This window comes from Nannospalax galili, unplaced genomic scaffold (assembly GCF_000622305.1).
Source record: "Nannospalax galili isolate Female #2095 unplaced genomic scaffold, S.galili_v1.0 scaffold488, whole genome shotgun sequence".
In the NCBI taxonomy this organism is placed as follows: domain Eukaryota; kingdom Metazoa; phylum Chordata; class Mammalia; order Rodentia; family Spalacidae; genus Nannospalax; species Nannospalax galili.
In genome coordinates this window covers 3,792,531-3,800,778 of record NW_008360316.1, presented here as the reverse complement: position 1 = coordinate 3,800,778, position 8,248 = coordinate 3,792,531, and positions in this window count along the sequence as shown.

Here is an 8,248-nt window from a genome sequence, read left to right as displayed (position 1 = left end):
TACCATTGAAATCTACCCAATGACTTTATAGACATACACAGGCACCAAGGATCCAAGTGCAACCAATTATGACTAGTAATAATCAGATAAATAAAGATTAGAGATGCATGTGCAAACATCTAAGTGTTAGTAGCATTCAAAATGAGTTTTTCTGTATGAAACAGTATATTTTAAAATGAAATGGAGAGCTTTTTTAAAGGCTAAAACCCCATTCAGTTTTATGCCTTATAGGGTTTATACTGAGTTCAACATTGTATAACTGTAATAATTCAACTGCAAACCTAAAAATGTACAGCCAATTTTGTAAGAGATGCAGCGTAGCTCAGAAAATTGTTATTGAATATGTCAATGCTGATGTAATGAAATGCTTCTTCTAATTATGTGGTTATTAAACAAATAATTTAAAAAAATATGGAAGCAAACCAAAGAAGATGGATTCAGCAAGCAAGATCTATGTTAGAAAATAGCGTCTGAATTAAGACACTAGAGATAAAAATAAGATAGGAAATATTTAGTTTATTTTGTTAGAATTAGAAACATTTTCCTCTTCCATTTATATTATTTATTAATAAAGAAGAAATCAAGAATATCCCATATTCACATACAGTCCTTAGCAAGAATCCAAAAGCCTTAGGGTGAATTGTCCCTTTCTTTCTTTCTTTCTTTCTTTCTTTCTTTCTTTCTTTCTTTCTTTCTTTCTCTTTCCTTCCTTCCTTCCTTCCTTCCTTTCTTCCTTCCTTCCTTCCTTCTCTCTCTCTCTCTCTCTCTCTCTCTCTCTTTCATTAGTCCTTCTTCGAATATTTATTCAGTATTAGAATTCCTTATCCATTCTTCAAGGCAATCTCTTCATTTTTCCTGAGGGAGAGATAGACCAATACTTGATTTCTTCTTCTTTTTTTAAAAAAAGCAAAACTTAAAAAAAATTTAAGCTCCCAGATAACTTCCCAGACAGTGCTTTTATCTCTAGAAGTTCAATTTATATTTCTGTAGGTCACAGGTGAAGATACACTGGAGCTGTAAAGAGGTAACAGAAAACGATGAAAAACGTCTTGGTGCCTGGGAATGAGAAAGGTCCAATGCCTCGGCCTGAGTGCCCAGGAGCACAGGTGGAGTCAAGACCATAGGTGGCCATCAAGGGAGATGGGAAGTCTGTTCTAGAGAATCAGTCCTCCCATGACTAGAAACTGCAAATGACAGAAACCTCCCCTGTCCCCAGCATAAGCCCAACACAGAGGCAAAGCCACTGCCATGCACAACCTGGGACCTGGAGGGAGGGGGCTGTGGGGAGTGCAGCCACTTGGAGAAGGCTGAAACTGCTGCCCAACATCAGGAAGACTTCTATCCTCTAATCTGTTCCAGCAGCCCACCACCACCAGAGGAATGTGGATCCGTGGCTTACAGTTCCAGCTCATAGGAGGAACCACAACTCTGGCTCATAAGAGGGGACCACAGTTCTAGGTTTATAGTAGGGAACCACAGCTTCAGCTCATAGGAAGTTAACTGTCTATTTTCTTAACTCAGGTCAGTCCCCTGAGTGAAAGGCTCTACCCTTCCTACGTGTGATCTACTTTATGATTATAAAGTTATTGCTCTGTCATCATAAATATTTCCCAAATACCTTGCAAGCATCCTGGTGACATGGTTTCTTACATTTCTCTTTCCCTGGGATCCAGCAACAGACCTAGTACATGGTAGATGCGGATTAAAATTTTGATGAATGAATAGCAATTACTGACTTACAAGTCCTTCTTCTCCAGCACTTTTCCTCACATGATCAAAACTCGGGGGGAGGGGTGCTTAGCAGGATCAGGCTGCAATTTAAAAAAATTAAAATAATGCTTGTATTAATTCTTCAAGAATTTCATACTATGTATTTTGATCATATGGAACCCCTCCCCCATCTCCTCTCAGATTCACCCCTAACTCCCTATCTTCCACCAAGTTTTTTTTAAGCCTGTCTAGTCCAATTAGTGTTCCCCAAACACTCTTGGGTGTGGGGCCATCCACTGGAGCCCACCAGAGTCACACCTCCCTCTCCCAGCAGCTATCAATTATCAATAGCCCCTCAGCTAGGGGGGCCTCAAGCCCACCTCCCCCATCCATGCTGCAATTTCCTCTGTGGGGAGGATAGCAAAGGTAAAGACAAGGCCATTATCCCCCTTACATTAGGGATTACATAGCTAACAAAAATATTGGCCTGAGGGCTGGAGAGATGGCTCAGAGGTTAAGAACACTGGCTGTTCTTGCAGAAGACCTGGGTTCGAATCCCAGCACCAACATGGCAGCTAGCAACTGTCCGTAACTCCAGTTCCAGGGGATCCAACGCTCTCTTCTGTCCTCCGTGGGCATTGCGTGACACAGGTGTACTTAAATACACACAGGTACTACACACATACACATAAAATAAATAAAAATAATAAATAAAATATTTTTTTAAATGCTGGTCTGAAACTGAAATAAAATGACTTTGTCCCTGTCAAATTTGCAAGTTTAAAAGTATAACATCTGGTTTGGAAGAAAGTCAGTTCTATCGTGGAATGGGAGTGAAAACAATGACAAAGCTCTCTGTTTGGCATTTGCAAAGTGCGAAGAGCCTTAACACTTGCACATGTTGACTCAAGCATTACCTGATACGTGCATGCACAAAACACTATACTGCACTCCGTTAGTAGGCATGTTTTTATATTTCATTAAAAATAAAATAAGGGGCTGGGGCGATGGCTCGGTGATTAAGAGCACTGGCTGCTCTTGCAGAGGACTTGGGTTCAGTTCCCAGGACCCACATGGCAGCTAACAACTGTTTGTAACTCCAGTACCAGAAGATCTGATGCCTCTTCTGGCCTCCTGGGCATTGCATGACACAGGTATATGTACATGCATACAGGTAAAGCATTCATACACATAAAGTAAAAATAGAATAAATTTAAAAATAAAATTAAAATTGTGCTACCCTTTCACTAAGCAGTTTCATTGATGGAAATGTGAGTCAATGGGCAGTGAGGGTCACAGCTATACAAAGGCCCCACTGCAAACTGATTTATGAGAGTTAAGTTTATAAATAAACTCAGTGCAGAGGAAATGGGGGTTACTGTGCCCATGAACTACAGCCTACCCATAGAACAGGACACTAAGCTATGTTTGAAGAATGACGGTAAGGTAGAACATGTTTAAAAACATATGAAATGAAAGGGGGGGTGCTTTTGAAAATGAATGTATCCTGTAGTTCATTTTTTAAAGTGCGTTGATGGATTCTGGCTGATTCAATGTGGCTGACTCGAGACAGGGGAATAGGCTGCAGTTCCCTCTACCACTGTCTCTGTGGCCATCTCTACCCCGTCCCATCTCCCTTTTAAGACTGTAATATCATGACAGTAAAGGAAAGCAAAGGAGAAAGAGGCTCAACAGCTTAGAGAGCTGAGCAAAGGCTGCATCAATGCTAGAAAGATTTAAAAACTTCCTTGAAGACAGAGCAAATGTTGATGGTGTGTTTGGCCACCCTAAAACAGAGGGGAGCGGTTGCAGCCCAGAATACCCACAGTGGGATCTGGGGAGAACATGGGAGACAAGTTACTGGGAAAAGCCTCATGGAAGCTCTGGGTTTTAGAACCCATAAAGTTAAGGATGAGAAGAAGCAAAAGAGCTGAACAGCCATAAACTAGAGTCTACCTTGGAAGCTGCATCCTCAGTCTCCCCCAGCCTCAGTGCATGGAAAGCAGCCAGTTCCTAGGTGGTTTAGAGGGCTCACCTGAAAGGAACCAAAGGAGTGTGCCTGGGCAAGTCTTCACAGAGGTGAAGGGCTTTCCAGGAGTCAGCCCACCTTCAGCAGACACCACCCACAGGTGCACAGGTCCCTCCAGGCCTTGCACTCAAAGGAAGCAGCCTTCAACACACAGCTTTCAATCAGCCAAGGGCATGATTCTGAAATAGGCAACATTTATACTGGGGAAGAAATGCCAACAATGGGAGACTTCCATCTGCGTACAGAAGCACATGGGTAACCAACAGAAGTGTTGTGGACTGAATGCTCATATCCACTCAACTGCTACTGTGATGGTGTTTGGTTGTAGGGCCTTCAAATCATGAGAGCGGAGTTCTCATGGGCAGGATTAGGGATTTCACCAGTACCATGGGGGAGGCAGTGCCAACTAGCACCATGTTGGAAGTAGAGCCAAGCATTCTTTAAACACCACACTTGATGGGGCCTTGACCTTGGCCTTCAGACACCAGAACTATGAAAAATGAATGCCTATTTTTTGTACATCATCCATCATCCGATCCATGGAATTGTATTATAGCAGCACATACAGACTAAGGCAAGAATTTAATTAGATGAATATTGGGAGAGGGGTCCAGAACAGAGAAATGAGTATCTTTATGCCTAGCCCCATCAAGCAATTCTCACATGGCATTCAAGGGTTATAATAATTACCTCTAAGACTGAAGTGATGACAAAGGCCTGTCCTAGACATAAGAAATCCTTCTCCACTTCTGACTGCTACTCTCACATGCACATATGTGATTTCTATAAAAACCTAGCAGTAAAAGGAGGGCATACCCAGCACCATTATTCTGCTTTTCCGTTTCCTGAGTGGAAACCAGTGACACACCAATGTCTGGATGTTGGCGTCAGCTTTGAGGGGAAGCTGATTTTTCTCCATGAATTGCCATAAACTCAGAATTGACATCATTTATATCTACCACTTTCTGAGGGAACCACTTTATTTAAATATAAAGGCCATGTGTTTGATGGCATTTCTTCTAGGTCCTTGGATTTTTTAATCTTATTTTTTATGGCAACTGTTTTCCTGGTTCTTTGGGTCTACATGGCAGAGATTTTGCTTATGAACAACTGCCTCTGGGTGTAGCTTTCACTGTGCCCACATACATGGGGCATTTTTACCAGCACTACGGTGTGTTTGTACACCCAGCCATTGTATCCTCTTACATTACTTTCCCCCTTCTTTTTAATATAGCAACTGTAATTTCTAGTATTTCCTTCCCCTGATAGAGTTATAAAAAGCTTTATTTATTCCCTCCACAACTCTGGCAAGCACAAATTTCTTTACTTTTTTTGTGTCCTTATCAGCCTTTCATGTGGTGCTTAATCAGGAGGTTCCCAGAAATATAGTTTTCAGAGAGGAAATGGAACCATATCCCTATCTGTCAGTTCCCCAGGTGTTCATCAGAGTCCACAGATGTGGGGGGACATGTCACCGTTTCAATGCGTGAACCCATGTTTGTTGAGATCAGTTCATCTGCTTTATCTAGACTCTCTAGTGAAATTAGAAACAAGAGTTTTTCTTTTGTTGTCTCTCTTTCTACAAGATGACCTATTACTCCTGTTTCTTTTAGCAGGTTCTGGCTTTACAGTTGCAATGCTGGATCTCTGTAAAGTGGACATGGCCCTCACCTTGAACTTGTCTGTTAATCCCCAGCGCCAGAGGACTCCACGCAGGAAACAATCGCTGGATTGTTGAAACTTAGACCCACGGAACACAATGTTAGCCTTGTTCTGAGTGTGCTACCTGCTGACCTGCCGCTAAACCAAGAGGCTTAGTCTGTGCAGCACAGTCAGTCCTTTCCACGGTGCAGCCAATTGTGTTTTCATATACTCGGAAAAGTCTGGGGTAGAGACCTGACACTTGGTTCTAACCCATGAGACATGAAACATGGGGATGATGATGATTCTAAAGAACAGAACTGTAGTCTCAGGGCACCACAGCCTGGATGACTTAAACAACCAAAATCTATTTCTCAGAGTCCTAAAGGTTCGAAGCCCACCGCGAAGGAGCGGGTAGGGCTGGCTTCTCCGCTGGCCGCTCTGCTTGGCTTGCAGATGACCATCTTCTGTGGGCTGGCCTGCTGTCCTTCCAGTGCATGGCAAGCAACCCAATCTCTTTTTAGTAGGCTCAAGTCAGTTTGGCCCAGGGTCCACTCCGGTGGCATCATTTGAGCTTAATTATTCCTCTTAAAGGCCACGTTGAGGGGTTGGGGGGCGCTGCATCAGAGCCTAAACGTTTGCATTTTGGGGAAACGATGCAGCCCAAAGCAGGAAGCTGAGCTGTCCTGCGCTTTAGATCTCCATCCTTTTCCTTTCTGCCTTCTAAAGCACACTCTCTGTGGCCATACTTTGTTCTCATTTCATACACTGCCCTTTTCTCTTGGCACACATTCGGCTTGTGCTTGCTGAGTTTGCACCGTGCTTCTTACATTACACTGTGACTGGCCCAGGATCTCAGGATCCTCCTGCCTCTGAGCAGGAAGTGACCTGAAAAAGCTTTTAAGACCTCACTGGGGACTGTGATGGGAATCAAGTCTGGGAGTGCAGAACACCAATGCTCACTTCTGCCTGAGGCAAGAGCGTCTGAGGGGAGAGGTTATCAGTTTAGAAACACTAGAAATAAGGGACCAACGTTCAGCAGGCAGAGAAAATGGAGATAACATGGCAGAAACAAAAAGTATAAAGTACAGAAGGGAGAGGACATATCTGGGAGCAGTGACCTGAGTAGGAGGTGAGAATGAAGGTCACAGTGGGGTGGGAAAGAAGAACTTGATCCTGAACAAGTCGACTGATAATTATCTGGAATATTAAATAATATGTTAAAGTATCATATTTAGATTCCTGAGACCCTGACACTTACTATGTGCAAAATTTTAATATTATTTACATTTTACATATTATATATTTTATACATATTATTTATATTATCATATGTCTTCAGAATATGAATCTTGCTATTAGTCTCTTAGGTAAGGGTCGTTAGCTTCTCAACTCATCGAAGTCAAGACCTTTACCTAGTACTTTCTTTGCATCTATATGTCCCTGTTATGGGAATTGTACGTGAATGAGTGGGGAGAAGGCCTCTCCTTTCTCAGGACTGTGGTCTCTGTCTGCCTCATCTCTGCTGCGGCAATATAGGAGCTTGCACATGCGTGCATATACCACTCCTCAAGTGCATATTTAAGGAACAGTGTTTAAGGACTGGTGGATTTATGTCCACTTTGAGAATTTTCACATTGAAACCTACTTTATTAATCTGGTGGGCTAAACCAGTTCTTCACTGTTTAGACAGAGGAAATCAGGATCACTTTAAATTAACATGCAATGACATCAACTGATCTTTTTGTATCATCCCAAACAGTCTCTCCTTGGAAAAGTCCTATTCCATCTATATACTGTCAACAAAACAAAACCACTCTCTATAAGGTGACCTTTCTCTACTGAAAGTTTCTCACCCTTACAGGTATGAGGGACAGCCTGGCAGGAACAGTCTCAACGTTATCTGTTGCTGTCTAGCACTTTCACATTAATGATTTCATTTATGAAGTCATTAGAATCATCCCTCCTCAGCCCCCCTCAGCTGTGACCCAGTGAACAGGAAGCAAACACACCAAACAGAGTATAGGGCAAATGCTTTGTCCATAAAGAACACAGGAGATTCATAACCACCTTTAAGGTAGTTATTATTACTATCTTCACTTCGACCATCTGACAATGAGGGACAAAAGTCAGGCGAATCCCCCAAAGAGCCCTGGTAATACCTGAGCCTAGAGGGGCTCAGGACTGTTGGTTGTCAGCCTAAAGGGGCTCAGGATTGTCGGCTGTCACACTGTCACTGTTAACTAGTGTTGTGCTTGTTTGTGCTGCACACAGCAGTAAACCTTGCTCTCAAAGGCCACCTTGTGACACATGCCTGTAATCCCAGAACTCAGAGACAGAGGCAGGAGAATTGCTGTAAATTCAGTCAGCCTGGTCTGCATAGTGAGGTCCAGTCCTGACAGAGATTTATAGTGAGACCGTGTTTCAAAATCCAAACGAAACCAAACCGAACCAAACCAAACCAAACCAAACCAAAATAATGCCATGTATTTTTCTTTCTTAATGCCTTAAAACTGTCTGCAAATGCTAAGTAGACTAATGGATTGTTGAAGAATATATATGGTGCTCTTTTTGACAAACTGTTTAGATCCTATCCAGTTAAATGGATAAACCAAATAGGCAGTAGACTAAACAGTCTTTGTTAGGGTTGGTGGGGATGGCTCAATGGGCAAGACTGCTTGCTCCGCAAGCATGAGGTCCTGAGTTTGGATACTCAGCACTTAAAAAGCCAGGTATAAGCCAGGCGTGGTGGTGCACACCTGTAGTCCCAGCACTTGTGAGGCAGAGGCAGGAGGATCTCTGTGAGTTCAAGGCCAGCCTGGTCTACATAGTGAATTCTAGGCCAGCTGGGGTTGTAGGGAGACCCTG